Source organism: Oryctolagus cuniculus, chromosome 14, assembly GCF_964237555.1.
Source record: "Oryctolagus cuniculus chromosome 14, mOryCun1.1, whole genome shotgun sequence".
NCBI classification, from domain to species: Eukaryota; Metazoa; Chordata; class Mammalia; order Lagomorpha; family Leporidae; genus Oryctolagus; species Oryctolagus cuniculus.
In genome coordinates, this window is record NC_091445.1 from 37,365,841 (window position 1) to 37,375,858 (window position 10,018).

At 47.5% G+C, this 10,018-nt stretch overlaps 1 pseudogene; it reads left to right on the top strand.

The window, feature by feature from the left end:
- Positions 1 to 2,066: 2,066 nt before the first annotated feature.
- Positions 2,067 to 2,142, top strand: LOC138845268 (U2 spliceosomal RNA; annotated as a pseudogene).
- Positions 2,143 to 10,018: the final 7,876 nt, after the last annotated feature.

Sequence of the window (10,018 nt, forward strand, 5' to 3'; positions counted from 1 at the left end):
TCAGTAGCAGCCAAAGTGTACTCAGCAATTCAAAATCGCTTTGTAGGGGGAAGCAATTCTATTTGAGTTTACTACCATTGCAATTGATGATGACATTAAATCCGGAGGAAGTGAGCAAAAGCAGTCCCTTCCTGCTCTCTGCTCTTCATCTTGCCCACCCATGTAAGACAGAAAGTTCTTCCCTTCTCCACGTCTGAAGAATTAGCAGACTCACCCTTGGGAACCCTGAAACCACCTGTTTCTTACCAGATACAAGAGGTAGTTACAATTGGTCTCAATGCACGTGGAAGGAAGCTTCAAAAAGTCTGTGGAAAATTGCACTAAAAGATAAACTTACACTGGTGCAAAGAAGTATTGAAATCTGGGGCAAGTGTTGTGGTCCAGCAAGTTAAGCTACAGCTTGCTACGCCAGCATCGCATACCAGAGTGATGGTGTGAACCCTGGCTTCTCCACTTCTGATCCAGCTCCCCGCTAATGTACCTCAGAAGGCAGCAAACAAGTGTTTGGGTCCCTTTATATATGTGGGAGACCTGGATGGAACTCCTGGCTTTGACCTGGCCCAGACCTAGCTGTTGCAGCCATCTCCCTCTCCCTCTCCCTCTCCCTCTCCCTCTCCCTCTCCCTCTCCCTCTCCCTCTCCCTCTCCCTCTCCCTCTCTGTTGCTGTGCCTTCCAAATAAGATAAATCCTGTTTTAAAACTGGAAATCCATGTGTAGTTTCTCATAATGCACCTTGTCCATGAACTTTTGGAAGACCTGCCTAGGAATGGATTTCAAAAACTTTTGCACTGAAGTAAACATCTTTTAAGTTAATTTTCCATGATTTTTTTTATGTTTTTGAAAGGCAGAGTTAGAGAAGGGGAGACAGAGAGAGAAATCTTCTACTGCTGGTTAAAACCCCTGATGGCCACAACTGCCAGGGCTGGGCCAGACTGAAGCCAGGAGATAGGAGTATCTTCCGGGTCTCCCATGTGGATGCAAGGGCTCAAGGACTTGAGTCATCTTCCACTGCTTTCCCAAGTGCATTAGCAGAGAGCTAGATCAGAATTGGAGTAGCTGGGACTTGAACCTTCACCCACACGGGATGCTGGCATCGCAGGTGACGCCTTAACCCCCTATGCCTCAGCGCCGGCTCCTCCACGATCCTTTAGAAGTACGCTTATGTTTCCACTGATATATGACAGAATTTAGCTTCAGTGGTAATGCATTTTTCCTCAGAAGAGGACCTGTAGTCTCAGGAAATGTCTCACTGGTCCTTTTTCTCAAGGGCCTACTACACTGGCTGAGCAAGGGAAGACACTGGCTAAACAATACAACGGGACGTCTGTGCACATGACTGCAGAAGCAGGGATTCCCAGGGGCACAGGGCCACTTGTCAGGCAGCGTCCAGACCTTCCTCCCCTTCCGTGAATGGGCTCCGCTCTTGCATGTTAAGAACCACACAAGTGCTAAGTTAACAGCCTCGGGCGTGGCACAGTGCCGAGGGATCAGTCAGTTCCCCCATGCATATTTCCAGCAACAGTGAATCTAGGCCATACAGAACTTCCAGAAAATGCGGCTGTTGTTTTGGTTTTATATTTACATGGCATTTAAACTGACCAAACATAGATGGAACTGGAACTTATTACATTAAGTAAAATAAGCCAAGCACAGAAAGACGAATATCAAGTGATTTCACTCATGGGTAGTGGTCTAAAGAATAGGTGATCTTGGGACCCACGTTGTGGTACAGCAGGTCAAGTCACCACTTGTGACACCAGCATCCCACATGGGCACTGGTTCGAGTCCTGGCTGCTCCACTTCTAATCCAGCTTCCTGCTGATGTCCCTGGGAAAGCAGCAGATGACGGCCCAAGTGCCTGGGCTCCTCTCATCCATGTGGGAGGCCCAGATGGAGTTCCTGGCTTCAGCTTGGTGCAGCCCAGTCATTGAGGCTATCTGGGGAGTGAATCAGTGGATGGAAGATATCTCTCTCTCTCTCTCTCTCTCTCCCCCCTCCCTCTCCCTCTCCCTCTCCTTCCCTCTCTTCCTCCCTCCCTAACTCTGCTTTTCAAATAAGTAAACTACATCGCTTCTCGGCCTTTTGGCTAAGATCAAGTGTAGTATCAAATAAGTAAACTACATCTTAAAAAAAATACACATCAGGGCCAGCGCCGCGGCTCACTAGGCTAATCCTCCACCTAGCGGCGCCGGCACACCGGGTTCTAGTCCTGGTTGGGGCGCCGGATTCTGTCCCGGTTGCCCCTCTTCCAGGCCAGCTCTCTGCTGTGGCCTGGGAGTGCAGTAGAGGATGGCCCAGGTGCTTGAGCCCTGCACCCCATGGGAGACCAGGAAAAGCACCTGGCTCCTGGCTCCTGCCATCGGATCAGCGCGGTGCGCCGGCCACAGCGCGCCGGCCGTGGCGGCCATTGGAGGGTGAACCAAAGGCAAAAGGAAGACCTTTCTCTCTGTCTCTCTCTCTCACTGTCCACTCTGCCTGTCAAAAAAAAAAAAAAAAAAAACACATCAAAGATTTTTAAATAATAAATAAATAAGTAAATAAATAAATAAATAAAAATACATGATCTCATAAAAATATAAGCCACCACCCACAGCACCAGCATCCCATACAGATGAAGGTTCAAGTCTTAGCTGCTCCTCTTCTGATCCAGCTCCCTACTGATGCACCTGGGAAAGCAGTGGAAGATGGCCCAAGTGTTTGGGCCCCTGAACCCATGAGGGGAACCCAGAAGAAGCTCCTGGCTCCTGGCTTCAGCCTGGCCCAGCCCTGGCTGTTTGCAGCCATTTGGGGAGTGAATCAGAGGATGGAAGGCCTCTCTCTCTCTCTCTCTCTCTCTCTCTGTGTGTGTGTGTGTGTGTGTGTGTGTATGTGTTACTCTCCCTGCAAATAAATAAAAAATAAAAAAGTATAATGGTGGGGAAGGAGGGACTAGGGAAGGGGTGGCTGATGGGCAGTGGGTTATGGCTGGCCGGGAGTGAGCAGCTCTGGGGTTTTACCGCACAGAAGCGTGACTGCAGGTAGTGTTAATGTGCTGCATATTTCTCTATTTAAAAACAGAAGATAGGATTTTTGGATGCATTCACTATAAAGGAATGTTAAACGCTTGAAAGGATAAGTATATTTCCCCTGATTAGACATCACACAATGCACACATGTAGCAAAACATCACATAGCACATTCTACAATAAATAGATAACAAGCTTCCCAAAGTGTACCCTCCTATAGCTCCATGTGATGGATGAACTATTCAGTTTTATCTAAAGGACTGGTGTTACCCCCGTGTCACAGAGGAGCAAACTGGGAACACAAAACACTCATTTGTAGTTAATCTGGGTTTGCATCCCCAAGGATAAATTTGAGCCTGTGAGAGCCAATGCTAAGTCAAAGTGACCTCCAAACAAACCCTTAGCCTTATAGAGAGGATAATTTCTTCTTTTTTTCTTACTCTTTTGCCTTTTGCTACCATTAATAATACAGAAGAAAGTTACGCTTAAACAATATAAGATCATCTGACCCCTCCACTGCCGAAATCTTCTTTGGCACCACCAATAAGAAAGCCCTGCCAAAGTGATAAGCGGCATTCTGGTGCAAGCCACACGAAGCAGCTTAATAAGGCTGCTAACTTTCTTAGGGCATGGCACTCGGCGCAGGTGACTATATATCGCTTATACAGTCGCAGAAGGTGACAGATAGGAAACAGAGGGCTGGGGTCCCAGTGCCACTTTTGTGGCCAGGTGCCTGCCTGACCCCCGCAAGAGTCTGGGTCCCAAGTGCCCAGCCCAAGCCAGGGTCACCCCACTCTCCTCTCTTGCACTACTCAACAGAGGAGGGTGCAGGCCTCCCACTCACCATCTTCCAGAGTGCTGGCTCTTTCCTTTTCTGGCATTGCACCTTCTTCTTTTTTTTTTTTTTTTTTTTTTTTTTTTTTTTTTTTTTTGACAGGCAGAGTGGACAGCAAGAGAGAGAGAAACAGAGAGAAAGGTCTTCCTTTGCCAATGGTTCACCCTCCAATAGCCGCCGCGGCCAGCGCACTGCGGCCGGCGCACCACGCTGATCCGAAGCCAGGAGCCAGGTGCTTCTCCTGGTCTCCCATGGGGTGCAGGGCCCAAGCACCTGGGCCATCCTCCACTGCACTCCCAGGCCACAGCAGAGAGCTGGACTGGAAGAGGGGCAACCGGGACAGAATCCAGCGCCCCGACCGGGACTAGAACCTGGTGTGCCGGCGCCGCAAGGCGGAGGATTAGCCTAGTGAGCCGTGGCGCCGGCCTGCACCTTAACCTTATTCCAGTTTTGCCATTCATCTTGACTCTAAATATAATACAGTGCAAAAAAGGGACACTGGCTTTAGCGTTGACATGTATTAGTCTGTTGATCGAAGTGCCAATACATATCATGCTTTTTCCGTACAATTTATCATTCTTAAATAAGTTGAAGAAGTTCAAACATGAAAACATAACAGGGAAAGCTAGTTCTTAAGTATCATGAAAGCTTACACTGAGATCACTAGCAGAATTGCTCCTAATTGAAGAAATGTCAATTCCCACATGTCTCCTTAAAATCTATTTATAGCCTTCAGCATTATATGGGATACACTATAAAGTTACATGCTTTTAAATGTCTAGTGATGTGAGGCTCACTGTCTACACGGTGGAATCTTATACAAGAAAGGGCAGGCTGCTGGTGGAAGAAATTATTGTCACCTTTCATCATGAGGAATTATCCATTGTATACTTACATTTATTTATTTTTGAAAAGATTTTATTTATTTATTTGAGATGTAGAGTTACAGGCAGAGGGAGAGACCGAGAGAGAGGTCTTCCTCCCACTGGTTCACTTCCCAAATGGTTACAGTGGATGGAGCTGGGCCCATCCAAAGCCAGGAGTCAGGAGCTTCTTCTGGGTCTCCCTCATAGGTGCAGGGGTCCAAGGACTTGGGACATCTTCCACTGCCTTCCCAGGCCATAGCAGTGACCTAGATTGTAAGAAAAGCAGCCGGGACTTGAACCGGCGTCCATATGGGATGCTGGCACCAAGACAGCAGCTTTACCCGCTATGCTGCAGTGCTGGCCCCATATACTCACATTTAAAATGCACTAATTCTATGTTCAGAAAAGAGAGATCTGGGATACTTTTTCTTTTGGGGTAGTTCATGCCAATTGTAAAAAAAAATTTTTTTTTGCTTTATTATATGTGTGTATATGTGTGTGTGTATATACACACAGGTAAATGACTAATCTCTTCAGAGATGATTGAATGAGCAATATTTCATCTAAATTTGGCCTCAGGCTTTGGCCTGTCAACAGTCACGTTTTCAAAGCTGCTCTGTAAGATCCTACGTGCTGGAGCCATGAAGAGTGGCCCGCCAGACAAAGGCATCCCGGCTGAACACCATCCATCCCCAAAATAACTGCGCATTCTCTCGTCCTTGAATCAGCCTTGGGTTCACACTCACACAAACAGATGCGCACTACCTGCTCTACAGAAGGGACAGCAGGATCTGTGAAGTGGACCCAGCGGGGAAATCCACCACATATTTGGAATTCTACGGGAATAAGCTAACAACAAGAAGAAACCAGGCACCTGGCAGGAAAAAATGCTAAGGAAATTATTGAGACGTGATACACTTCCTGTCAAAACAACATACGAGGTGGTGATTCATTCCCTTAGTATCTTCTAAAAACTGCGACTTTAATGCTCCCTGAGTCTAGCGAGATTCAACTCTGGCATGGAAAGGTTTTATTTTTTAGCTTTCAGTACTGAGTTTGTGTCCCAAAATAAATAAAACTCAGCATGTACTCACTGTATTCATAACAGGCTTTCACGTCACTGAGGCAAGATAATGTGCTGTAATTTACCTTCCCTAGTTTAGTTTTGGCTTAAGCTGTGGCACTCAATATAATTCAAAGTTGTGGGGTGCACAGCCCTGCACTGGGGGTCTGTCCTCCGGCAAACATGAGAATCAATGTCAAACATTTCCAGAATTCTGTAAACTGGCTTCAATTCTCAAGGGTCTACAATTAGCACACACACACATACACACACACACAGAAGTAGGTGTTTACCCGTATTTAAGATGTAAAGTCATAACAGGCATATTGCCAAAAGAAACTTAAAACAAACTGGAAACCAAAGAATAGTCATTTCTGTTTAATAATATCTGAGTTTTTCTCCCCACCCAAAATAGGTACTATAAATGTTTATTTATAGGCCCAACTTTGCAAGGAATTTCTTAAGTTTTAGCAGCAAGTAATTATATATGTCCAAAAAGGTTGCAAAACAAGTGCAAAAGTTCATGGTTAAGTTCTGCCATCTCAGTGAACTACCATGAAATACTCAGGTTTCTGGTGAGGGGTCTATTCCAGTTCTGTCTTTGTAACATCTCTGGAACAGACACATGTTTACAACACAGATGACATTTAGGATACCACAGTAGGACAAAAAAAGGAAAACTGCACAGTCCCTTGATCTGTGTTCTAGCAGGCACAGCCCCCAGGGATGCCTTCCCCGAGACTGCTCAGCCCTGCCCCCCACCTCCACGTCCCCGTGCGTTTCCTGGCTTTTGCGCCGGCTGATTCCGGCGCAGCAAGAGCTCCTCAAGAGCTACTGGGAAGCCTCCTACCGCTGAGTCCCCGGCAGCCCACGTGCATCTGCCAGGCACTAATTAGCAGCCAAGCTCAGTGCTGGCGGGAAAATCAGATGAAGTCCCCAAAACTCCCTGGAGTGGGGAAGCTTTGGAAAGAACTCCCGGATGACACGAGGGTCTAGCATCTCTACACACTGCGAGTAGAATGCCAAGTGGAATACTGCCCAGTGTCCGAGTCACCAACACATAGAAAACCCTTACCTGGAGGCTTGGAGAAGTAGAGAGAGGTCACGCTTAAAAGGTCACCTTCCTATAAGCACGGGCTCATCTTCCTTAACACTACCAGTCAGGAGCTACAGGAAGCACCAGAGCTTTTAAAGATTTGCTATAGCTTTTACCAAAAAAAAAAGTGAAATCAGGGCCGGCGCCGCGGCTCACTAGGCTAATCCTCCGCCTTGCGGCGCCGGCACACCGGGTTCTAGTCCTGGTTGGGGCGCCGGATTCTGTCCCGGTTGCCCCTCTTCCAGGCCAGCCCTCTGCTGTGGCCAGGGAGTGCAGTGGAGGATGGCCCAGGTGCTTGGGCCCTGCACCCCATGGGAGACCAGGAAAAGCACCTGGCTCCTGGCTCCTGCCATCGGATCAGCGCGGTGCGCCGGCTGCAGCGCGCCAGCCGCGGCGGCCATTGGAGGGTGAACCAACGGCAAAGGAAGACCTTTCTCTCTGTCTCTCTCTCTCACTGTCCACTCTGCCTGTCACAAAAAAAAAAAAAAAAAAAAAAAAAAAGTGAAATCAAACAGAAAGAAAATCATTAAGTTTCTTGAGAGAAAATGGGCAGGTAGGGAGGAAAGAGGGGGGGGAGTAGGGGGAGGGTGGAGAGAGAGCATGAACTGTTATAAAATGTTCCCATTTTAGCTGAAAAATGACATTAATCAAAAACGCCATAGATTTCACAGCCTGTTCTCTATCCAGCCTAAATGGAGTTAGGCACATTAAGCTCCATCTGCTAAGATGAAATTAATACCCATTTTCAGGCATCTTAGGATTCAATAAAAAATAATTACTATTCCTGGCTGATCCCACCTCACTGCTCATGAAGTGTCCTGACAACAACGTGAGCTGCGGTGACAAAGTCATCTCAGCAAAGGTGCAACGTGCGAGAACCATCCTCACGCCCAAGTGCCCAGAACTCAGATGTGGCCAGACAGGGTTCCCTCTGGGGAGCCAACATCATGCTCCGACACCACCCTGACTTCCATGAAGACACAGAACCTGAGAGATGGAACCACCATGGAGATGGACGGGCCCCAGCCCCTGGCATTTCAGATGAGGTCATCAGGGCCCAGAGAGGTGACATGTCCACCCAGCATATCGGTGGCAGTGCTAAGGTTTCAACCCGAATTCTGCTTCTGGTCCAACCTTTGCCATACTCAGGTTGAAAGTCTCTTTAAAACCTTTCTCTTGCCGGTGCCATGGCTCACTTGGCTAATCCTCCCCCTGTGGCGCTGGCACCCCAGGTTCTAGTCCCGGTTGGGGGGCCAGATTCTGTCCCGGTTGCTCCTCTTCCAGTCTAGCTCTCTGCTGTGGCCCGGGAGTGCAGTGGAGGATGGCCCAAGTCCTTGGGCCCTGCACCCGCATGGGAGACCAGGAGGAAGCACCTGGCTCCTGGCTTCGGATCAGTGCAGCACGCAGGCTGCAACGCACCAGCCGTAGCGGCCACTTTGGGGGGTGAACCAATGGAAGGATGACCTTTCTCTCTGTCTGTCTCTCTCTCTCACTGTCTAACTCTGCCTGTCAAAAAAAAAAAATAGATAAAAAAAAAACCTTTCTCTTGCACACAATCCATTCATCTACAAAGAACACACCACCAGCAACCGACTGCAATCCACACCAAATAAGACACCTTATTCATTTGAGTCAGACATCTCATCTACCTCTACTACAAGGTGCAATAACAGCTGATGAAGATAAAGCTTCCTACCATAAATACAAAGGGGAAAAGAAGCATTACTCTTTATTTTTAAGGCAAGAAAAGAAAGGTCTTCTGATAAACCAGTATCTACATCACACTCAGCACTCCTATGAAGATGAGTTTCTCCTTAAGCCATTCATGGTAAAGTGGAACTTTTCCAGCCTCACTCCACTTTTGTGAAAGGAACAAGCCAAGTAAAAACTTAACTTGGGACTTTCTGCTGACATACAGAAGATAACCCAGGGGGCGCGTTTGTATTGTAGAACAGCCAAAGTCACCTTCTTACATAAGATTTTAAAACGCTCTAAGAAAGCCAAAAAGCAAAGGGCATGAGATCTTTGCCTCCTAATAAACAAATTTCTGTAAAACATCAAAGATTCCTGGACCAGGAGTAAATTATCGATGTATTTCTGATGATCAGATGGGAGAAGACACAACACATGACTATCTTAGGTGACAACGTAGGATGACAGGAAACATACAGTAGCTTTAAAGAAGTACTTCTATTTATCCCCAGCATCCACCAGTTAAACCCCATTATACCGTCGGTAACCAGCTGGAGGCATTGTCCTCTGCCTGGAAGAATAGGCAGTGGCCAGCAGGAAATCTCAGTCCCCAGGGACTTGATAACTGAAACAAAAGCGACTTCCAGAAACCAGCCCCTGAGAATGACGGGCTGCACACTGGGCAACTCCATGAAAAGCAACACTCAGGGGCTAGCTGAGCTGCTTTGAGACACAACGATGGCTCCGCGATAATAAAAGGCAGACAGAGTACACTTGTCCAGAGACTGGGACATCTGGGCCTGGGACGCAGCACGTTATCAAGTCCTTGGGTCCCCACGGCCCACAGGGAACACAAGATGGAACTCCTGGCTCCTGGCTTTGGCCTGGCCCAGCCTGGGCTGTTGCTATCACTTGAGGAGTGAATCAGCAGATGGAAGATGCATCCAACCATCCATTTCTCTCTCTCTCTCTCTCTCTCCCCTACTCTCTCCCTCCCCCCCCCATCACATTGCCTTTCAAATAAATAAATAACTTTTTAAAAAATATATGAGGAAATCATGCTTTTAAGAGTGTCAGACCACAGGCCCAAATAACCTGAGATTTTCCAAAAGCTAATGATAGTAAGATTTTTAGTTTCATTCATTTTTAAAGCTAAGACATGCAGGATGGGAGAAGCAGATCTTCTTGGAGCTGGTGACAGAGTGTAGAAGACTGAAAACGAGGGAGAACTCCTCTATGTCTACAAACATTGTGTCTTCCCTTAGGGGGAATGATTTTCCAGTTAAAGAGAGAAGAAGGCAGCTCTAAGTGGGGAGGTCAGCATCAAGTTGCTCTGAATGAGCTCCAGGCCGTGGGGCATGGCAGGATAGGAAAGAATCCAGGGAGACCTTCTGATCATCAGCCATCAGCAACTGTAGAACGACAGAAGGAAGCAGAAGGGAGACAGGCACACGCCATTCC